The sequence below is a fragment of the Sarcophilus harrisii genome, chromosome 3, assembly GCF_902635505.1.
Source record: "Sarcophilus harrisii chromosome 3, mSarHar1.11, whole genome shotgun sequence".
Classification (NCBI taxonomy): domain Eukaryota; kingdom Metazoa; phylum Chordata; class Mammalia; order Dasyuromorphia; family Dasyuridae; genus Sarcophilus; species Sarcophilus harrisii.
Genome location: NC_045428.1, coordinates 294,349,541 through 294,374,311, shown reverse-complemented (window position 1 = coordinate 294,374,311; position 24,771 = coordinate 294,349,541). Strand labels below are relative to the sequence as shown.

Below are 24,771 nucleotides of genomic sequence, written 5' to 3'. Positions count from 1 at the left end.
TATTTTGTTTTTAACCCTGAATGTAGTCCTCATAACTACAGTAAAGGGAAGAACAATGAAAGCATATCATCCTGTAGAAGTCACTCAACTTTCCCTTGAAGCTTGAATTAGTAATTTGCATTCCCAAAATTATTCTTTTATTTTAACCCTCCCATTTAAACACACATAAATATATGAATGTGCATACACACACACACACACACACACACACACACATATACTTGGAGGAGGATATTATACAAAATCAGTATTTTTCAGATGAATAATTTGCTATCTCCAATAAATTAGTTATTTCTTTGCTATGTTGCCTGTCTTTCTCCATTGTATAATTATTTATATCTCTTTCCCCTGTCTCTTGTCTTCTAAAAAGATGAATTTCTGTGTGACATGTTCCCTGGTAGAAGATGTTTTCTAGTCTTTCTTCACTTCTGGATATATTAGCAATGTTTAAAGAAGACCTTTTTAGTCTGAAAGTACTTTGTTTTCTCCAATTTACCTTCTTAGAGGAAAGAAAGGACTCCTGCTGTTTTGACTTCCTTTTTGTTTTTGTTCTCAAAAATACAGATCATCTCTGTGTTCAATTAGTGATTCTTTAAGAGCCACTATGCTGAATCTGACACTTAAAATTTTACAGTTTCTCCCTTCATTCTAGGTAGAATTTATTTTTTTAAACCCTCTTTAATCAAGTCCATTCCTATCTATTTATTTCTTTGTTTTTTAGTTTGGAAGGCAATTGAGGTTAAGTGCCTTGCCCAGGATCACACAGCTAGTAAGTGTCTGAGGCTGGATGTAAACTGAGGTCCCCTTACTCGAAGGTAGGTTCTCTGTTCAACATTCTACCTAACTGCCTCTAAGTCTACTACTATTTAGTCTTTGTTTCTGGAATTCCTAATTTCAGTTCTATTTCTTGATACATTGGATATCTCTTCATTTCTACTGTGGCAAGGATTCAAATAAAAAGGGTTCAAAAAAAATTTAAATGGAGCAATATCATTATTAAAGCAAGAGGAATTCCTTTTAGAAGGGGTCTGATTACCCAGATTAATATCTCAAACTCCCCATATCAGTAGCAAAATTACAGCTGCTATAGTGATCCCACTGATATGCCTTGCCTTGCACAAAAGAATATCATAGCTGAAACTTAATTTGTTTAGAACATCCCAGTGGATCTGTAATTGCATTGACATATGTATTCTTTGAAGGGTCCAGTAGTTGAGATCAATATATCCATGGCTATTTATCTTGTGCTGTTTTTTTTTCTCTAAATCTTCCACAGGGATTCTCCCTATATGCTGAGAACCTGTCTTTACATCTTTTGACATGGAGTGGATAGCAGTGAAGCACATGAGCTCCATCACTTGTATCTGTACTACGTGAATGTTCTATGACTTTTCCCATTCATTCATCTCTGATGTTATGCTGCTTTTCTTGCTCAGATTTTAGGTGGTTATATAATGTTGCTCTTTTGTGCCCATTGTTCCCTTCGTTAACATCATTTTGATGTCACTCCAACTTAAATTCTTTAAAGATTGTGATACTTTGTGATTTACAAGTTATACAGAATCACTAGGAGAATGGTGTTACAGACAATTCTTTACCTATCAAACACGTTCAGAGTCTGGACAATACAAAATCTTCATCCATTTCATTTTTTCTGTGTGAATTGTTAGACCAAACACTTCTGAATGATTACGAATTTCATCTCTAGGCTACAAAGTTGTCCAGGACTTAAAAGATCACATAGGATTTGCCCATTTAGTCTCATTTTTATTCTTCTAATTTAATACCGATTTTTGACCTTTGATTTAGTAAATTGATGGTCCTAAATATCTGCAGTCAATATATTCTAAACTTATTCCAATGTTAGTAATTAGTCATTTCTCATCTATCAGAATATAATCCATTTCAATATTTGTTGTATTTAATATTCTCTGATTTTTGTGCTTCCCACTTTTGTTCTTGAAGAAAATATTCATTGTACATAAGTATGATGCTTTTGTATAGTGCTTTAATTTTATCCTTTTTATTCTTGAACCATGTTTTGCATTCATTTTTTGCTATCCTTCCTTTCTATTAGTCACTATTAAAAATAAATTAATTTACTTCTTTTATGAAATTTTTCTGTCGTGACTTTTTTTGGCAACAGACATTGGTATAAAACCTGCCTTTACCTTCCTGGTAGTCTTTTTCAAAACATCTGTCATGAATAATGAAATGTTAGGTATGCAGATATCTCTTGAAATGATCTTTATTATGCCCCTGGATTCTCCAAGAAACTAACTCTCTGAATATTTTTACTTTGCTCTATAAAGAGAATCTGTGAATGACCTTTTTAGCTGAAACTTCCTTTTTTTTCCTTCTGATTTCATTTCTGTTGTTGAGATTAACATGATTTGTTTGAGTTCCCCAATAATATCCCATTTCTTGTTTTCTGGATGAGAACCTCACATTTAGTCTACCGATTGCAAAGTTAATATTGATAGACTATTTGCTTCCACTATTGCCCCTGCCATCATAGAAGAAGGAGATAGGAGCCACATAGAACTAAAAACTTTTATATTTTTGCTTCATAGATTGACATGGCCAGTAACCCATCACCAGGTAACCAGATTACTAGTGGCAAACATATCCTCACTTAACTAGACTGAAAATCTTCAAAAAGAGGACATATTCTGTTGCAGAAAGAGGCCTTAGATTTCTTCTAATCCCTCTAAAAATTCAAATTCCCTCTACAGTATTCCTTATATTGTAAAGGGTTATCTACTCTCTATTTGTTGACTTCCAGGAAGATAACTCATTTTATTTTGGTACCATTCTAATTGTTAAGAAGTATCATTTTATATTGAGCCAGAAATCAACCTCTATATATCTTCCATTTACTGACCCTAATTATATCCTCTGAGAGCTTGGGAAAAAATGTGTCATACCTCTTTCACATGATAGTTTTTCAGATATTTGAAGATGTCAATTATATTCCACTATGTCTTTTCTTCTTTTGATTAAACATCTCTTATTTCTTCAATTGATCCTTTTAAAACATTTTTTTCAAATTGACTTTATATATCACAACTTATTAGTGTTTCATGAACTTGTCTTTCTAGGGAAATACCTCCTGTCTTGTGTAATTGAGAACATTTTATAGAAATCTACAAAAGTTTCTCTCCAAGTTTGTTTTCCCTAATCGTTCAAGGTCCACTTGAAGTTTGGTGTTTTATTTATTTATTTGTTTTCTTTTTTTTTTTTCCTCCCTTACCAATCTAATCTAAAGGAATATCATTTCACTGAGAATGAAAAGATGTGGTTTCAGTCCTTGTTCTGCCACTCATTTGTTGTGGCACCTCAATTTCATTCCACCTTTCTAGGCCTCAGTTTCCTGCTTTGCAAAATGAGTTAGTTGGACTAATTGATCTCCACATAGTCCCTTCCAATTCGGATATTAGTTGATTCCATAAGAGACTTTTCTATGCCCAGTTCAACTCCATTCCTTCTTGGAGGGCTATTTGAAGAATCCCATCCTATATCATCCCATATATAATCTCCCTAGATGCATGTTGTTCACTCATTCAGTCATATTCAACTCTTTGTGACTCTGTATTATCTGTGGCGTTTTCTTGGCATTGAAGAGGTTTGTCCTTTCCTTCTCCAGTGGATTAAGGCAAACCGAAGTAAAGTGACTTGCCTAGTGTCACACAGATAGTAAGTGAGGCCAAATTTAAATTCAAGTCTTCCTAACTCCAGGCCCAACATCTTATCCATTGAGCCACTTGGGTGCTTCGAATTACCTTATATACATAGCCTTCTGTAATTTACTTCCCAGTTCAGTGCAGCCTGATATAACATCTAGGTACTGGCCCTCACTTTCTCAAGGATACAAAGTTTAAGAAAAGTTAGAGTCCTCATCAAATGCCTAAATGAGATTTTAAGTATTGAGGCTACTTTCCTTCTTTACATTAGAAATCATAGAGAATTAGCAACTCAGCATTTCTAAGATTTCTGATTTATGTTGTCTGTTAAAGATTTCTTTTCAGGCTTCAGGATTAGATTTTTAGACAATTGTATGAGAGAAATTTATTGTATGCAAGCCCCTAGGTTGTGCCATGATGATTAGAAATTCTGATGTGGCTGTGGCCATAATGTCCAGACAAACCATAATGTTAATTTTCAAAATTAATGAGCTTTGTCATGCTATCTATGACCTTTGGTCTTTCTCGCTTTCTTTCATGGTTATTCTCCAGTTCTTCCTGCAGTGTTGCCTTCAGCTAGGAATATACCATTTAAATCAGTAAGGTATTAGAATGAGCCTTGTACAGTCAGCAACAGTTAAGCCAAAATTGATTGGCTATTTCTGAAAAAAGGGGATGGAAAATTGCTCTTTTAATCTAGGTAAATCAAATCGTGCCTGCTTGCTTTTCACCTGTAGCTCAGTGCATGCAAATGCATTCTGATTGATAGTAGAATTTCTTTGTCCTTTTTTTCATGCTCAACCTCTTGTGATAAAGCACTGGGGTATCTTTAGAGCTAAGTTTTTTGCACTCAAGTGAGAAAGCTCTTGCTTTCTGTCCCCCTAAAAAAAGCTAATTCTCCTTCCCCTTTTTCCCTTCTTCCTCTGGACTAGTAGGTGTGATTAAAAGTGTAATGTATTCACCCTTTTTTCATCGTTTTGTTTTTTCCTACCATGAAGTCATGTCTGGCTGTGACATCACAGTGTGTTGCATTGGGCAGTCTTGTGATGTATAAAAGAGTGGATCATAATTGGGTTAACAAAGCAGTACTAGGCTCTGAATGGAAGAAGTGCACATCATTATCACATTAGGCATCTCCCTGTGATTAGCTGTATCAGAAAAGCCAGGTCAAGGTTGGAAGGAGTCCCTGTTTTCAAAGGAGACTTATTCCTTTTTCCTTTCTTAAAATAGTAGTAACCAGTGAATTTAAAAAAAAAATAGGCAAAAAATTAAATGGGGTCCTAGTTTTATTTAAATGTAAATACATATATATATATATGTATGTATGTATCTGTGTGTATGTATGTATGTATGTATGTATAGAGAGGGATTTCTTTTGTAAAACCAGAAAGGATAAAAATGTAAAGGCAGTCTTGGTCTATAACATCGATTTGTGGCCAACAAAGGAAATGTCTACTTATAAGACACAAATCAATGCATCCAGGCTGTGAAAGTACAAACAGCAATGTGAGAAAATTATTTAATCATTAGTCTTCTTTGGAATTTTTCAAAAATGGAATTATTCTGTTTTTTGCAAATAACTAAAGATGAAGATAGAGGTGGTAGAAACTAACTCTGGGTTCACCAAGGTTCACATTTAAGGGGAGAGGAAAGGTCAAGATTCTTGAAAGACAAGAATTATTGTGAATGAATTCCACAAACTAGACATCTTCATGCTGTAGATAGCTAAGTTGTCAGATTGATATTAGGCCTTGGTTCTTTATGCTTAGGTCTTGATTGCTTTGTGAGAGTGAGTTTCCTGTTAAATCCTTTACATTTATCAAATATAACCTCTTATATATTAATAAGAAGTAGACTTAACACTTACAAAGATCTTCCCATTTTCAAAACACTTTAAAGTACTTTGAATAATAAGCTATCTTATCCTGTGGGAAAACTAAAGTTCCTAACTTTAGGAATCCAGAGATATACAACAGAACCTCACTCATTCAGATGACTGAGAATGAGGGTAAGAGAAAAAAGAAGCCCATCTGAAATAGTAAAAAAAAAAAAAAAAAAAAAAAAAGAATAATGATAGACTATTTTTAAAGAAAGGTAGTTTTAGTATTTTTCAGTACATGTAAGTTAATTGAATTCAGATAACAAAACTGGTAAGTACTTAACAAATGCTTGTTGACTGTTGTTGACTGTCAAGCAAAAGTGTGTCAAGATCATCTTGCTATAATGAACAAATGAGAATTATTTGTACTTAGCATGTAAATTGCATACTAAAGGAGATTGCTAGAGCAAGTTAAATATGGTCCACTGAAATCTTAATGCTATTTAGTTTGCCACAGAAAGTTTTCTTTTTGTTGTCTTTTTTTCAAAGAGGACCATGACATCAGAGAACTGATGCCATGATATACAAGTAAATTGGTGAAAGAGGGTTTTGCAAAATCACCAGCCTCACTTTCTCCTCTGAAGCCATCTGGGTCCAATGGCAAGATATAGATCAGGACAACTAGAGAAGTGAGAAAAGTGAGAGAGAGACTTAGAAAGACTTAGGAAGACTTAGAAAGACTTAGGAAGACTTAGAAGAGCTGTAGCCAAGTGAAATGCTCAGAATCAAGAGAACAATTTATTCAATGACTAAAATACTGTGAAAGAAAGGGACTTGGAGAGACTTAACTGTGATCAATACAGCAACCACTCACAGCTACAGAACACTGATGATAATGCATGCTTCTCCCCTGCTTGTCAGAGAAGTGATGGACTAGAGGTATAGAATGAGACATTTTCAGACAAGACTAATGTGTGAATTTATTTTGCTTTGCTGTATTTATTTGTTACAAGGGAGTACTTTCATTTTTTGATATGAAGAGTTATGGGGAAGAGAATAATGGAGAGTGATAGTGATACAAAAACAGAAGTAAAGAAAGAAAAGAGTATCAATGCAACATTATTTTTTAAATACACAGAAAAGGAAGTTTCAGAAGAGAACAGAGAGATAAACAATTAGTACTATCATGTTTAATTCAACAAATACTTTTAAAAAATACATATTATTAAGATTAATTTTTTATATCTAATCCTCTTTTTTCCTGTTTTGTGTCCATGGAAGCGTTAGTGTGTGCAAAATACATAATTAAAAGAGGGGCAAATTTAAAACTTTTAAAAATGTGCTTTCCTAAAAACTCAGGTCCTGTTCACTGGAAAGAGAAAAAAAGGCTAAGAGAATTTCACTACCATGATCAATGCATTTGCTTTTGTTTCTTTGGTGAAGAAAATCACCCAAGTTCATTCAACCTCACCTTGAAAATGTGTTAGATCCTTCCTTCTCAATTTAATCTCATTAGTTATGTTGCTTAAGGAAATTAAAAGAATGGAAAATAAATGGATCACATTGACATATCCCTCCCAAGCAAAGCAATAGAGAATTTTCTTTGAGCAACATCAGTTAAAATAATAGTATTTGCCAACTTACATCAAGAAAAAAAAAGATCAAGTTTGATTTCTAACATAGTAATTCCTCAGTTAATCAGGTAGTATTCCAGCAATTTTAACCCTCATAACAGTTTCCAACAAGAAATAAGTTAGAAAAGATATTCTAGCATGCAGAATACTTTTCTCACTATCTTTGTATACAGCTGGCATTTTCTTTTTGAACTTGATTGTCTGAATGAATCTTATTTAATATACAAGTCTCATAGTTTTGCTGTCTGTTTTCATGGTCCACAGGGAACCAGAGAGACAATATAATATAGTCAAAAGATATTAAGAAATAGTGAAAAACACACGTATTGGCAATCAGGAGATACAGGTTCTAGGCTGACTTCTGATGGTATCTTAATGTCTTATTGAGTAAATCACTTCATATGTCTGGGCCTCAATTTCTCCATGTATAAAAATGAGAGAAGTGGTTTAGTTGATTTCTTAAGTCCCTTCTTCTTGTAATGGATGATGAATCTAACTAGATGAAGCATTCTAGCCATAGAGCCAAAAGTAAGACAGAATTATTTTAAAGGTAAAAGAACAGACCCAGAATATATGAAACTGTTAGAGATAGACATAGTGAATATAATGAGACACGGAGAATAAAATTGTTAACTGTCTGACAGCTAAAGAGAGATAAAAACTAAAGAAGATACCAACCTGTATTGCCACATAATCCAATAATGAATATTCATTATAGTAACCCTTAGCTATTGAGAGACAGTTAAATTATTCTCTTACTGCCCAATGTTCAAAAATGCAGAGAAGTGTGAAGTACATGTTACAAAATTTTCCATCCAAAATGGTCAAAATTTTAAAGATTAGGGTGCTTAAAGAGATAAATTGCAGTTATCTAGAAAACTCACTTATGTGGAACATATCAATCTCTGGTGAAACTAGGTAAACGCGATGTAATTTAGCTTTTAACATTAGCTACGATAAATTACATTTTTTTTTCTTATAAGGAAGAAAAATTAGAGTAGAAACTAAAACTTGAGTGAGGAAAACCTTTACCATGCAGTACGTTTTATTTCAAATCTTTAGAATAAAGATGTCTTGTCAACAAACCTAGTTATATAATGTATATTGTCATCTGGAGAAAAGAACAGTTGCACATACTTAGTTTTACTTTGTAATGCGTCATTACAAGAGTCCAGAAACATCATACAGGAAGTTGTTTGTACATCTTTTTATTGCTTATGCAACTTCCAAGCAAAAAATTTCTTGAGACCAGATGGTAAAAAAAAAAAAAAAGTCAATGCAAGTTCCATTCTCCAGATGCATTGATATTTGTTGTCATCTTGAAGTCAATTCAAATACATTTGTATGCCCAACTCTAACTCTTGCTAACTCTTTCTTTTCAGCCAGACTCAATTTTAGTAGTCAGAGGTTTGGTGGAAAATGTTTAATCACTGTACTATTCCAGATCTAGTTGGACTAAAAGACAGCAAATGCCACATAATTTGTCATTGGAGAGGTTTTATTTGTTTTTGTTTTATATACAAAGAGATGTTTGGCAAATCACTGGGTTATGATATGGACAAGTGTATTGGGGGGGTGGAACCAAACTTGTTATTCAGGAATAGATTTATATTTTGCAAACCTTCCCTTTGTATAAGATGACATAAGGGCAGCATATTTTATACTTCTTTTCAGCATTTTGAAAATATGATTGTTTTTTGTTTTTGTTTTATATGGGAATCACATGAATTCAAGATAAATGAATTTCTTCAAAAATACCTTTATTAAGTAAAAATTAAGATATAATTACATGTGAAAAATCACTTAGTCAATAAGTATTTTGTAAGCATTTGCTGAAAACTCTGCTACAATATAAATTCATGTAAGACATGAATCTTAGGAGCTCACAGTATCAATGGTAAAATAAGACTAATATATGAAACAAGTGGACAATATAAAACATTATATGAGAGTTGAATTATATGGCATATTCTCTAAAAAAGCATTAAGAAAAGTTGATCAAATGCCAGCATAGTTAGAGAAGGCTTCACAGAACTGAGACTTCATCTGAAGACCTACAAGAGTAGGATTTGGATAGATAGAAGAAGAGAGAGGGCAGCTAGATGACACAGTGGATAGAGCACCTGATCCTGAAGACAGGAGAATCTAAGTTTATTTTTTTTAATTTTATTTAATAGCCTTTTATTTACAGGTTATATATATGGGTAACTTTATAGCATTGACAATTGCCAAACCTCTTGTTCCAATTTTTCCCCTCTTTCCCCCCACTCCCTCCCCCAGATGGCAGGATGACCAGTAGATGTTAAATATATTAAAATATAAATTAGATACACAATAAGTATACATGACCAAACCATTATTTTGCTGTACAAAAAGAATCAGACTCTGAAATATTGTATAATTAGCCTGTGAAGGAAATCCAAAATGCAGGTGGGCAAAAATATAGGATTGGGAATTCAATGTAATGGTTTTTAGTCATCTCCCAGAGTTCTTTCACTGGGTGTAGCTGGTTCAGTTCATTACTGCTCCATTGGAAATGATTTGATTGATCTCATTGCTGAGGATGGCCACGTCCATCAGAATTGGTCGTCATATAGTATTGTTGTTGAAGTATATAATGATCTCCTGGCCCTGCTTGTTTCACTCAACATCAGTTCGTGTAAGTCTCTCAAGGCCTTTCTGAAATCATCCTGTTGGTCATTTGTTACAGAACAATAATATTCCATAATATTCATATACCACAATTTATTCAGCCATTCTCCAGTTGATGGGCATCCACTCAGTTTCCAGTTTCTAGCCACTATGAAGAGGACTGCCACAAACAAGAATCTAAGTTTAAATCCAGCCTCAGATACTTAACACTTACTAGCCGTGTGACCTTGGGCAAGTCACTTAGTCCCAATTGCCTTACAAAAAAAGAACAAGAACAAGAAGAACATATATATAGATAGAAGAGGAGAGGGTATTGCAGATGAAGTCCTTTATCTATATAATTCATTCTGTTATATAGCAGGTTCCAGGCTTTGTAACTTCCAGGCTTTCAGGAAATCAAGAACTGAGAACCAACCTTGGAACCATCCTCATTTTGGAAAAAAAAAAAAAAAAAAGAGTATAAATATCCAACTGTTCGTGTGATTTTGAAAAGGACAACAGAAATATAAAACATTTCCTTAGCCATAAAAAAAAATGTTTATAAAGAGTTAAAAAAATCTTCTTGTCTTTCAATAGATCAAAATGTTTTCTCATGCTAATTATATTCAAGTAAATGACTCAAACAGGGCCAAATATTTGCAGTTTCATTTTTACCAGGGCTTTATTTCTTTACTAAAACGAGAGGCTGGAGGAAAACTACCTAGAATCTAGATTTAAAAGTAACCCAATCTAAGTAACCCACTTTTGAAGTAAACCACTATCATGAATGAGTATGAGCCTGATTTGAGAAAGATTTAGGGAGGAGAGGAATATTTTTCTCTTTTCTACATCACCTCTGAAGTGAAAAATCACCACAGAAGTGAATTGAATATTTATTAAGTGGCTGTTTGAACAAAGTGTTCTATATACTGCATACACATTAATTAATATTAATTAATACTTGATACTAAAGAAGAAGCAGATGTAGTTGATATATTGGTTAGTTTTGCTGAACTGCTTTTTTTTCCTCCTTTTTAATATCTTGTTGTAAGAGAGGGCTTAATTGAGTGGAGAAAAAATAGAGATAGGTTTTGAAATAAATGTCACATAGAAACAAAAAAACAAACTCTAAATGACCAGGTACCCTATCCCCTAGAAGTTTAAATTTAAGACAGACCACAATAGGAATAAGGAAGATATTTTAGGAAAACCTTAGAGAGAAGGAGAAAAATATTAGTCATAATTTGCTTTGCTCTTTGTTGATTTTATATTTTTGTATGGTTTGTACTATAGAATTCTTAAAGATATTAAAAAAGACATGTAAGTAAAAATTAGGATGAGAGATACAGGAATATAGAAGCCATATTCAAATAAGTTTTCACAATTATATGCTTAATGCCCTACATAAACAGGAAAACCTATCATATTAATATGTCTAGTATTTTTAATCACACACTACCTATAATAATATGAAAATGAAAAAACTTTCATGATTCCATTTCCTTTTTTTCTGTCAATTTGGTGGGACTAAATAACATATAGGAAAGAAACCAATCTGCTCATTTATCTTTGTGTAGTTGTTTCAGAGCTAGCTCAACATCATTACACTAGCATAAGAAAATCAACCCCCTGGCTATTCCTGTCACCAATTGATGTTTACTTTTTGCCAGTAGGGTGCGTGAAATTGTACTCTCTGCTTCAGCAATATTTAGTTCATTGATAGAGGATGGAGATCATGATGAGAGCTATGTATAGCAGGCCTCATTCAGGGATATGAAAACATGAGTTCCAAGCTTGAGGTGATAGTTGTAGCTTGTCAACCTGGATGTGCTTATCGTTATTGAGTTGTCAGCTACGATCCACAAGCAATGCTATTTCTATGATGCAAAACAAAATAATAATCTACTTCTGGGCTGTAAAAGTGCCTCAGTGAATCCCAGTTTATCTGCCAAGTGTACACTGCTATGCTTGGGTTGGTTGATAGGTGTGTCCTGAAATTTTGGGTAAATACAGCTGCTTCACAGAAGCACAGGCCATTCATTGCTGGGTGTTTGAGGCTGAAAGGGGAGAGAATAAACCTTTTCACCTTCATAAATAGTTGCTTTCTTCAGAATAGTCACAATAGTTCAAGGAGAAGGGCATATGAGAAAGGAATTGTGCATATTGTAGTTAACTACTCTCTTTGAGTCAATATCACTGGTTGAGGAAAAATTAATTCCCACACTTTGCATGTAAAATAAAGCAAAAAATTCTAGCAAAGGGTGATCTTTCCCAAGGTGCTACTTTACTTAACTTACTTGGGCTCAGTTATTGACTGGTTTCTTCAATGGAATACATTTGGTTACTTTTTTTCCCCAGAGCTTTTGGATGCTCATGACTAGAATTTCTTTTTCAAAATTATTATTATTTTCATTTTGTTACTTTTAAAAGTAACTTTTTAAAGAGGAAGACAATTGAGTTTAGACTTGTGATTTTGGCCATTTATAGAACTGCAGGTATGGCAAATCCCTCCGCTGATACAGATGGGCAAGTCCTCTATACAAACTCTTGGATTTATACTCTTAAAAATATGCTTCACATACTGACAGGTTAGGGGACTTTCCCAGGATCACACAATTAGCAAGTGTCCAAGATAAAACAGAAATCCACATCTTCCTCATTTCAAAGACAGCCTCTATACATTTTATAACACTGCCTCTTATTTACATTGCTACTGTGAGAAAAATTTTTCTATATTTTGTTCTACAATTATTTTATATTATATAAATCAAAGATTTTGAAGAATGTTTTACCTTTGCCTTGCTACATGCTTCTAATAATAAGATCTCCCTTTTAGTCAACTATGTAATCATTAGCTATACACTGTGGACTGCTCAGAATATTTGCAGCCCTTTGAAAGGGAAGGAATTATTATAATTTATTTCTTCTTCCTTTCTTCTTTTTTCTTTCTCTTTTCTTCCCTTCTTTTCTCATTACTTCTTTATAATCTTCTTCATCATGGATAAAAAAGCAATAAGTTTTCCTACTTTAGAAAGAAGCATTAAGTTCTGTTCTGAGGAAACTCGTTACCTTTCCTGGCAAAGAGTTCTCTCCATTTGCCATTCTATATCCCAGGACAACTGAATTTTACCTAAACTATCTCAGTTGGAGAAAGTGAATGTGGATTAGGTATGTGACCTTTCAATCAGATTGACTAACAAAATAACTGCATATATTTTTGGATTTATAATCCGTCTCATGATCCCATGTAGATAAAACAGAATTAGGAAGTCTTGATATTTGATAGACTCACACTGTACTTTTTCATAAGCTATTCAATTCTTTTCATTATTTTTTTCCTTTTGTTTTCTGAGAGTGAACACTGAAATAGTACTGCCTATAGAAATTTTATTTAGGATGAAGGGAATGATGTAATAATAGAGATGTTTTATGAAAAATCTGCATGATTTCTTTCCTTCAAACTCTTTGATTTGTTGGTCATTCCCCTTTTACCCAAATGGATATTTCCAATGAAAAAATACCTCTATAATTTTTGAAGATACTTTCTTTACTTGTTCTGTTGCTGTACTTGGTTATGGTCACCTCAATGGATGACTGAGTATATATTATAGTCATAGAAAGGCCTTGCAGTGTAATACATACCAAAGAATGTATTGCTTAAGGGAAAAAAGAAGTCTTAACAATAGAGAGTTTTCTCTCCAAAAGCAAAGAGCTCAGGTAAATAAGCATAGTGCAGAATCATATAAAATAGAGTTCAAGAGTCCTGTTTTCTATTGCATCCTGGACTTGGAAAATTCTGCAATTACTATAGTCAAGAAGCTTTGAAATATTATCTGTGGACAAGTGAAGAGGAAAAAGTTAGGGAGCACCTGCAAAAATTAGGTGACACTTGTAAAACTGGTATATTCAGTGAAACTCATTCTATATCTTTCTGGCATGGGGTTTTGCTAGAGTAACGCAGTATTCTACAAGCTGTCCATTGCTACCTAGTCTTTTGTCATTTCACATTCCTGAAAAAGAAGCATGCTTATTCTTCATATTGACATTCAGTTAGCTAGCTCAGTTAGAAATATCAGAGATCAAATAACTCATGATTTATCCAATATATACAAAAATATAAGAAAACTCAATCCCTCCTGTCCCCTATACCCTGTGAGTCTCCTCCTTGTCTGGCTGACAATACAGGAAGGCTTTGGAAGTAGTGTGAATCTGTGTGTGTATGTGTTTGTGTGTGTGTCTGTGTATGTCTTTGTGTTTATGTCTGTGTCTCTGTGTGTGTGTGTGTGTGTGTGTGTGTGTGTGTGTGTCTGGGAGGTAGACAGTTTCCCTACCTGGAAATGGCTTGCTATTATTAGACATTCAGTTACCAGGAGTTATGTAAGACAATTGAAGCTCTGTTTTTTAACAGAGACATGATTCATACTGCTTGTAGTAACAGTAACTACCTCCAAACGAGACAGAAACCAGACACAGACAAAGGCTAGAGAAATCGATGCCGGCTTAGTACGGCCATTCTCTTGATACCTTCTGCCTCTCAATCAGAGAGCACTTAGGTTATCAGAAGAGGTTACTGCTAATTCTGAATCTCTTGTGTCCCCTGGAGTTGCCAGGTAGTTTCGTGTGCATTTGTGATTTTCATAGGCGAAAACTAGGCCTTGAAAAGCTACAATGTTTTATCACAGTCAGCTTTCTCTATACTAATCCCCTGATTCTATTTGGCACATTGGCCACACATGTACTTGCCTCTGACTATCACTAGCATTTCTGCTCTGAACCCTCAGTGGCTCCTTCTGGGAAAAGTTGGAACCGAAATAAAATATTTGATTCAGCTACACAATTAACTTTCCTCCAATGATGCTATATATCAATATACTGGAAGAGGTGAAGTTAGAATGTGATTTGAGCTTGTGCCAATACTTTTTTTCTTATAGCATCTCTAGAAATCTGAATGAAGTTAGCCTGGCTGTCAGTTTCCCCAAACTCTGAGCTTTTTCTTAATTCCCTGCAACGACTCCTGGTGGAAGAAATAAATACTAAGTAGTTATACTCTATCTCTATACTCTTATAGTAAATCTTTAGGTCTAGATTTGATCATCCAGAACAAGGATTGATCTGCAGGCTAAAGTACTATGTGCCAGACACTGTACTAATTGCTTACAAATATTTCTTTTGATCTTCACAACAGCACTGGAAGGTAGGTGCTATTGTGATCTTCATTTCATAACTGAGGAAATTGCAGCAAATAGAGAAGTTAAATGACTTTCTCAGCTAATAGGTCTTCCAGGTCCAGCTCACTATCCACTATGACCCTGAGTTGTTGCTAAGAAGCAGAATTTACACCCTAGATTTCTGATTTTCCAGATCCAGTGAACTTTATGCATGACTTAGTACATGGTTTGTTTCTTAACGGTTTTGACCGAGTCTTGACAATGATCAAGTTCCATCCATTCAACTTTGCTTGCAGAAGGAGAAAAGAAAAACCAGATACAAGAATACAAAAAAAAATTTTTTTTTGAAGAGAGGTACTCTGAAATATGGAGTAGAACATGCTGCAGAATTCTGGACTTAGAATCAAAAAGAACTAGGTTCAGTTTCTATACCTTGAAAATTCTGCCATTGGAATATATAACCATAAACAACTTAGTTAAACTCTATGAGCCACAGTTCGCTGAAAAAATGAAAGGACTGGATTATATGGGCTCAAAGGCCCCTTTCAGCTCTAAATCAATGATCTTGTAAGCATAGGTGATAATCTTGTCTCAGTAGCTTTTTATTCATCAAACAGGCAATCACCCTTCAGTGTCACTCCTTCAAGATTTAAAAAATACCAGAAATTATCTTAAGGCATGCAGGTGGGCAACAAAAATTAACAAGCTAATAATGCTCTGAAATCCCAAGTTGAAAAAGGAATGGTTCTTTCTTTCTAATAATAACTATCGCCATAATAAGCTGTTGTCAACAGTATTAAGCAGTCACAGAGAATTTTATATTTGCAGCATATTTTGCTATTATCTTGCTTATTTTGTTATAGTTATATAAGCTATATAACTGTATTAATGCAAATATATAAAACATTTTCATTTATTAAAAAAACAATGCTATTTTGCATTTTCATAGTATTTTGTATCCAAGAAGGTAACAAAGTATTTTTTAGACCAGGTTCAGTGTGGATATTTCCTATTCTCTTGAAACATGAAAGGCATTTATTGCTGTAGTTTTAGTAGACTTCCTTCACTCATATATTGTTATTGGAGAAAAATTCTCTTGACTGGGCATAAAAGAGATCCAATTTTTGGTCCCAGCTCTACCACCACCTCTCACTATTACTGAGCTAAATGAGCCCAAGCTTATTGGTGAACATTTCACTCAATAAACTTAGTTCTCCTTAATATCTGCTTGTAACATTACATTAACCTGACATACAACTTATTAAACCTTTTCCTGTGATGTTGTGATAGAGAAGAATAGTAAGAGAAATCCAGTTTTAGAGTTGTATATCACATGCATTTATATTAATGGCAAGTCATAATTAATTTTATCTCTTATAAACAAATAGCTGTTGAATACCTGCTATGTTCTAGGCATTGTGCTAGGCACTGAGAAGAAAAAGCATCTGTCCTCAAGAAGCTGATAATTTGATAGGGGAAATAATACTTATTGATAAAAGATAAATAACAATAAGTAGTGTATGCTCAGTGATGGAAGTTCAGACAAGTGAAATAGGGGTTCCAAGGAGGAGGATGATCATTGAGAACTTGGGCTGGATTTTAAGAGGTAATGGACATTGTATGAGAGAGTGTAATAGGAAAAATACAGAACTACTCGCTTTCATTTATCCTCTTCTCACTTTGCAATCTGTCATCCAAGTTTATTGCTCAACTGGAATTATTCTCTCTAGTGTTACTAATGATTTCTTAGAAAATCTGTTAACCTTTCCTCAGTTCTCATCCTTCTCTGCTTTTCTGCCTCATTTGACACTTATTTACTCTTTCTTCATATATACTCATGGATATGAAAAGGAAGAACTGTGGTTGGAGGGGGATGGCATTTTCTTGGTGGTTCTTCATCTGTCTTAATATTCCTCAGTTTCCTGTTCTCTATCATCCATATCACTACTGTTGACTCACTATAACCCAAAACCCTATCCCATACTCTCTCTTTCTTCCTTTCTCTGTTCTCTTCCTCCTCTTCCTCAAATACACTCCATTTCCATCAAAAGCACTATCACCATTTTAGTCACCTAGGTTTTCTACCAAGGAGTCACCTTCAGCTCTTTACTCTGTTTTAATTCACATATCCATCAAGTTGCAAAACTTTTTCATTTTCTATCTTTTCTAATTCTACAACATCTCTTGGACCTTCTTTGTCCTGTAATTTAGATTCTTACCACTTCTACGTGGACTGTTGCAATAGCTTCCTAATTGATTTTCCTGCTTGGAATGGGAAGAAATTTAAATTTATCTATGATCCTTAAACTCCACTTTCTCTCCAGTTCATTATCCACATAGTCACCAAGGTGATTTTCCTAAAGTATAGTTCTGGCCATGTCACTTTACCTCTACGATGAAATACCCTTCCTCTTCATCACTTTAGTACTTTATCACTTCATGCTTGAGATTATGAGAGTAACCTGCTGATTGATCCCCCTGCCTAGAATTTCCTCATTTACATCTGTCCTCCACTAAACTGTCAATAGACCTTTCTAAAACACAATTCTGACTAATTGTCCTCCTATTCAATCAGCTCCAGGAATATTCCTTTTTGCTTTACGAATCAAATATAAATGTCCTTTGGCTTTTAAAGCCCTCTGGAATCACTGTAATATATTCTTGCTGTTCCTCTAAGGAGGCTCTCCATCTCCCAGCTCCAGGAACTTTCACTTGCTGTCCCACATGCCTAGAACTCTCCCTCCTCGTCCCTGGCTCCTGCTTTCCTGACTTTTTTAAAGTCTCAATTAAATTTCTATCTTCTGCTAGAAGTCTTTCCCACATGTTAGTGCCTTCCCCTCGGTATTATCTATGATTTACTCTTTCTACACCTCATTTGTAAATAGTTATTTTCTTGTTTTCCCCCTACCTAGGAAATGCTTGACACATAGTAGGTTTTTAGTAAATTCTTTTTGAATGACTGATTAATGAGAAAAATTAGCAAGAGCAAAGTGAAGAGTGAAAGTATGTGGGAAATTGCAAGTTGTGATTAGATAGTACACGACTTTAAAGGTTTTAAAGCAATTAAGCTCAATAATAAGGGGCACTGCCTGTTGGATATGTGAAATAGAGTAAATGTAAAGGTCATTGGGAGATAGGAAGACAGAGAATTGTGAGGTGAGGTGACATTAGTATAGATGCTGAATACAGGGACTGTGTCTTGAACAACTTCATAGACTCCATAGCTGCCTTCAGTCTTCCCAATTCAACCTTTTTCTTAATACTATTAAAATAAACTCTTTAAGGATCAGAAGTTTGTTGTTTCTCATTTTTGTATCCTCAGAATTTTTCATAGTCCTTTCAAATATTCCAATGAATCTTTAACTTCATCATGGAAGTTACTTCCTCTAATAATGCAAATCACAATGTATCTATTCCTCTTCATCCTATATAATCTTTGCCTTCTGTGTTAGCTAAGGGCATCCAACATATCGAGGCCCGTCCTCTATTTCTTTAGTAATTGTAAGGATACCAGTTGAAGGTGCAGCCTGTCTACTGGTTATCCCTTGTTCTCATCAGCTGATTGGTCCATCCTTTTTTTTTTTCTCCTCATATAGTTGATAATCTCCTTTATTACACTTCTTAAATTCTTGTTTATGATATGTTTCAGATTGTTCATACCCACCTTTTCAAGCCCTTTGGGTGATCCTGAATTTCACTTTTTTTTGAGACTGCAGTGTTCCATGACTGATAATCACATAGCACTACCAGAAGAATGTTAGTATTTAAAAAAGGTTCCTTTGTTTCAGTGAGAGTCTTGACAAGTTAACAAAAATATACTTTCCCAAAGGCAATCTAGACTAATCTTCTCCTTCTGCCCAGTTCTGGGCTGAACCAATTATATATTTGTGCTATCTATACAAGGTAGGTGTGTTTATACAAGGTACACGCGCACATACACACCAGTGGACAGACTTTATAGGTTGTCCATTCAATTGAAGTCTGAACCGTAGACATTCTTTATCTACTTCTTTTTTTCTCCTAGCCAGATAGTTAGGCCAAATCAAATACCCTATAATGTTTCAGGGCTTGATGCAATCAGCACAATGTCATTTGCAAGCAAGAGCATATGACAGACCTTACTATCTATAAGGTATCCCTCATTGGCATAACTCTGTATCATACCACCCCCATCACATTGTGAACATTTTTGGCAAACATACATCTCACTCTTTTATGCCTCATTGATATTAATCATCAGAGAGTTATTAAACATGATGAACTCTGCATTACAAAGAACCTTTTGTAATTTTGACATATGCATGAGAGACATCTTGTTGGAAGATGGCCTTTAAGGTATTGTTTTGCTTTACCAAACCAAATTTTCTTTTTTTATAGTCAATAAACAATAATCCCATTAGGATTTTCTGTCTTCTACATCTTTCAGTGAATTGTTTGATGGGAAAAGTATGATCTACTGTGGAATATTGCTTATAAAAGTCTCTCAACTCCCTTCTGATATCCTCATCAAGAATATTCTTGAAATGTAGATAGGTCATAAATATTTTATATATATTGGAAAGTAGGCATTTGGCTCAGGAGATATTGATAGTCCCTTATTCACTTATTTGGTTAATAATAAAGTCTGATAACTTCCATGACTTTGTTATCTCCCTTTCCTTCATGTACCTTTGAATTGACCTCTAAAGGAATTCAAAATTGTCCCACCTACAATATAGATCATTTCTGCATAGACATGGCCTAGTCTACTTTTCCCATTGTTATTTTCTTTGGTGCCATTTACACTTCCTCTGTGAGCATATGTAAAACTGTAATGTCAGGATCCAGATGTCATAACTTCACTGTCCTTGATGGAGAAAAATAACTTAATGAAAATTTTATATCTCTTATTTAGTATTGCCTTCCTTTCAGTTTAATTCTTAAATGCCTTTAAAATGGCTTTGCTTAGTTGGTCTCTAAGCTTTCTTTAAACTGGTTTTTCCCTCTGTATAGCTTATAAGAAGATGTTGTTTATAATTAATTGCCTTCCCCTCTTTTCCTTAAGATTTTACAGGCATGGTTATATTCTATATCTATGCACTGTTGGTCCTCCAATCTCTTCATTTGGCAAGTCAAGTGTTTATTGACTAAAAAGTTAATAGGCTTAATTTTTGTTGTTCTTGTTATAGCATTTGATCCAGAGTAATTAAACTTCTGTATGAAATTATCATTATCATTATTATTATTGCTGAGGCAATTGGGGTTAAGTGACTTGCCCAGGGTGTTAAGTGTCTGAGGTCAGATTTGAACTCAGGTCCCCCTGACTTTAGGACTGGTGCTCTATTCACTGCACTACCTAGCTGCCCCTATATGAAATTATTATGATTGACAAGAGCATCCTTTCTCCTATCCAATTTAATTTAAGTAAATGCAATTTACTTAAATGAATCCAGTAGGAGTGGTTTTAAATATATATATTTTTTTCTAATTGTTATTCTTCTAAATTTTATTGATGTTTATCTTTGCTCTAACAAGTCATTGAAATATAAGTAGTGAGTCATTTCCTGTTTGTTAAAAAATAAGCAGTTTGTTTTTGTTTTTGTGTGATGTCAATCAACAAGCACTGATTTGTTAGCCACTTATTATATGTCAGGTACTATGCTAATCACCAGGAAGACAAAGAAAGGTTGAAACATTTCCTAGTGCCTTCCAGAGGCTCTTTGTTATCTAGAGGTATTTTGACTTTTTTTTTAAATTTCTGAATCACATTTTCCAACATGTTTTTCATTGTTCCTGCCTATTCCCAACTTTGCTGTGAAGGCAATGAGCATCAAAGTATGTTTTGATTTAATTTGGAAGTTTTATTAAGTTTTTACTAGAATTTCCCTACCTTTTCATCTTCTGCAAGAGAAACTGCAGATATTTTCATGGTGGTCTTTTTATAATGCAATGAAAACCAAAAGTCACATGAAATTCTGTTTCCCATTGCTGCTGGACACAAAATAAAATTAACCCTAGTAACTTATTTGCCTCTCCAAGGAGAATCTATGAGCTGTCCTTCCATTTACCTATAACTTCCTTTTGTCTTCTAGTTTTGTTTATGGTGAGAATGCCAAGATTGGTCTAATTGAGCTCTTCCTGTGATATACCCTTTCTTTGATAATTAGATAAAAGCGGAATAATCATTAGAAAAGCTAGCAACTACATTATATGTTGATGCTTAGTACATTCTACCCCTTTTTCTGCTACTCTGCCTCTTGCACTGCAAATGTGGAAGGAGAGTACTAGACATTTGAGATCCATTATCAGACTGTCCTAGGCAACCATGTGTTCTCACTACTATAAATTTAGAGCTTCCATGACCACTTGAGATGAGCAAGGCAGTCAAGATTACGAGAGAAAGATGTACCCTAGACCATGCAGAACCCCAAGGAGAAGGAGATGATGATAGTCTTTCTGCAACTGTTATAATCTATTGAAGGAGCAGCTCTTCTTGTTTCATTTGCCAATTATGCTTTGTTCCCACACTCACAAGGACCTAAGGAAGCAATCAGAAGCCACTATGTTGCACATGGGGCCAGAGCTTGTGGCCCATAAGAAGTGAACATGGTGCACACTCAGTCCCTTGGGAAATGCAACAGACCAGGATATCGTAGCAGGGCTTTTCTAATTACTGCAATTATTCATGGTTGGTGTGTTCCTTATCTTGTCTGCTTTCTATAGACCTCAAAGACATATTTTCATAGATTTGCACAATGAAATAAGCTTTAGGAAAAATGAACTACAATCTGTTCTGCCTTCAACATCATCCAGAATCTTGCCAGCTGTGTTCCAATAGCAAATACCTTATTACTGATGATGATGTAAGAGACAGAAAAAAATAGCTAAATTTCCAGATTCCAGGGAGAATTTGTGATGCTGGCAGCCAAGAAAAAAAAAATCTTTTGACTTACAAACTGAGCACATTGGATATGGAAGTCATTGAAAGAGAATAAATAAGAAACCCCATGAAGTCATTACAACAGAGTCACTTTTCAGAGTATAACTGTACTTTAAACAATAAAACATGACAGACCATGCAGTAGTTCTGATTAATATACACCTCAGGTGTATACTAAGGTTGATGCTGGAAGGGAAATATGGGACTGAAGAGAGGTAGGTCACCATTTGCACAAGGGGAAAAGAAGATCATAGCAGCAGGAAGCAGCATTGAGAGAGAGAATGACTTGATTAAAAGATGGGAAGGCCATTATTCAGTATAATTATGAAAAATATGATTTAAATTGAATTTTAGATATTTTAAAATCTACATTTATTTAATTATGCAGTGGATTTATGTGTTTCCTTTTGGTTTTCATCTGAATATATTGGACATATCGATTGATAATTTTCTTTATTAATGCCTTTGCCAGGAATAAAAAGAAAGAAGTTCTGACTTTATGATATGCCATTGATAGTCTGTCAAAGCCATGTGACAGGAATATCAGGAACAATGAAGGACTTTTGAATCTAGTTTGCTTGTTTATGTGGTTATAAGAATATTACTATTTTTTTAAAAAAGCTTTTCATGTGAGTAGCAAAGTTCTATCCACAAAGCCTTGAGTCTTCTATAAATAGTTCCAGGTCTTCTTTTCTGGTGACTCACAGTGCTCACCTGGGAATAGTAAATGAACTCTTTTAGTACAGAACCCTTGTTCCACTCTAGATTGATTTTTTTCACGTTGTGAATACTCTATGTCAAGGGAGTATTTTATTGTCTTTTTTCATGGAAGGTAAGGGGAAGCAGTTTCTCTGAACATCCTTTCTTTAGAGTAATTAGGAAAATAAGATTGGTCTGGGGGGAAGGAGAAATCTAGAATTCATTTTGAATAGTTACCTGAATATTTTTCAAGGCACTTGGTAATATGAGAATGTTTGAAAGTTCAGAGAAGGAAGAAGAGTTATGTGGCAAGAGAGGTAATAATGATGTTTACCAGTTTGCAAACAACCTTTATAAGTTTAAGATGGAGACTCTGTATATGGAATACTTTTCATTTTTAAAGAGTCTTGTCACAGTTCTATGTAATACAAGTTTCTCAGGGATTCTGAACTTTCTTTAAGAGAGAGAGAGAGAAAAACTTCATTGAGGATTTCAGGTCTGGGCCAGCAGCTTCTCAAAGAGCTGAAGAAAATCCTTGATTCTTATTAGAATTACTATCTTCCTAGATGTATTGAGGCCTTGATACAATCTTCATTTTTATTTTAAAATTGCCATTTGTATTAGTGCTAGAAACTTGTAAAGCAGAGTTTACTCATCCGTGCCCCAAACTGTCCATTTCGTTTAGTTTTCATTATCAGTCCATCAGTCAATATGTATTAAAGTACCATAATTAATTCATTTTGCTTAAGATTATATAGAATTATATTTATTATTAGGGAGAAAAAGGCATAAAAAAGAGCCTTGTTTTTTCTTGGACAGATTATCTTCCCTTTAGGCCATTGATTTGAACAATTTATAGAGGTACCTTGAAGAATTAAACAGTATGTTTATGAATATTTGGAGATTACTGATATCTCTCAGATGTTAGTAAGTAATAGGTTTTCTACTATTTTCTCTCTTCACTTATTTAATTTATTGGCCTGGAGGCCAATTGTCATAGTGACAAGATATTGTTAATGACATGTCATGCCATATGGATGGTTTGTAAAGAAAATTTGAAAAGGAAATCCAGAAGCCATGATTCTTTATTTGACTATCTTTTTCCCTCCTGACTTCTTGCTGATAAAGAAAGAGATAACAAGCTTCCTCATAATATTCTTACTATTTTTTCCCAGTACAGATGCAGCTGCTTTCTATTCCCTGTCCCAATGAACATCTGCACTAGATCCCAGCCTTGGAGTGATTTACCTGAAGAGTAACACCATTTATCTGAAAACTTTTGTGAGTATCTTCTGACTTTTTGATTCACTGTATATTTTTTTTTCAAAAAGAAAAGAAATAGCTACTACAATTAAAATGCAGGTAAAATTTCAAATTGCTATTTTTCTGGGGTATAATTTTTGTTTAAAGGCAACTGAAATTGGGTCATCATTCTCTCATAGTTTGTTATTGTTGTTGCTAGGCCCTGTGAGGTGTGTCCCATCTTGTTGCAAACCCTCCTGTTCTGCCTTCCAGGGCAGTTTGGTGCTACTCTGATGGTACAACTCTGAACACCTCATAGGTTTGAGGGGTCCTCTGCTTGATAACCTGTGCTCACTCTGTGACTGTGACTGCTCTTGTCAGATATTTACCTTTTGACCTAGCATTGTGACACTTTCCTCAAATCTCAAAGCTTCTTTTTATTTTACACCATCCTAGTCAAGTATGTGTGCCCTGCTTGGTGTTTTAACATCATTATCTAGTGAGATCATCATGCCCTTGTGCCCAACCTATACAACTGTTCTGTTTGGAGACTTTTTGGGGTTCTCAAGCCAGATCTCTGTACCTTCAAATCCAGGATTCAGACAAAAACCATGAACACTTATTAAGCATCTACTGTGTGCTAGGTACTGTACTAAATGCTGGAGATATAAAGAAAAAAAAACAAATAATCCCTATTCTCAAAGAGCTTACATTCTATTAGAGAGGATAAGCTACAAGTATGTGAATATTATACATATTGTAAGTACAAAGTAGTTAACTATATACTACTTGAAAGGAAGAGCACTATGAGGTGAGAAAATCAGAAAAGGCTTTCTGTAGAAACTAGTGTTTGAGCAACATCTTGGAGGAAATTAGAGATTCTATGATGTAGAGATAAGAAGGGAGTGCTTTCCAGGCATGGAATGGAGAATGACCCAAGATGGGGGAATCATTGTCATCTGTAAGAAAAGTGGAA

The 24,771-nt window shown here is 34.5% G+C and overlaps 1 protein-coding gene across 24 annotated transcripts in view; it reads left to right on the top strand.

The window, feature by feature from the left end:
- ZBTB20 (zinc finger and BTB domain containing 20) overlaps nt 1-24,771 on the top strand; it is a 1,022,251-nt gene that overhangs the window by 935,140 nt on the left and 62,340 nt on the right. For 20 of the 24 annotated variants that reach the window (XM_031963653.1, XM_031963649.1, XM_031963663.1 and 17 more), the window contains one exon: nt 23,729-23,834. The gene's annotated coding sequence lies outside the window, so the exon portion shown is untranslated. Of the gene's footprint in view, nt 1-713; nt 816-23,728; nt 23,835-24,771 lie in introns of those variants that run through there. The other 4 variants (XM_031963654.1, XM_031963670.1, XM_023499033.2 and 1 more) reach the window with 3 other exon arrangements.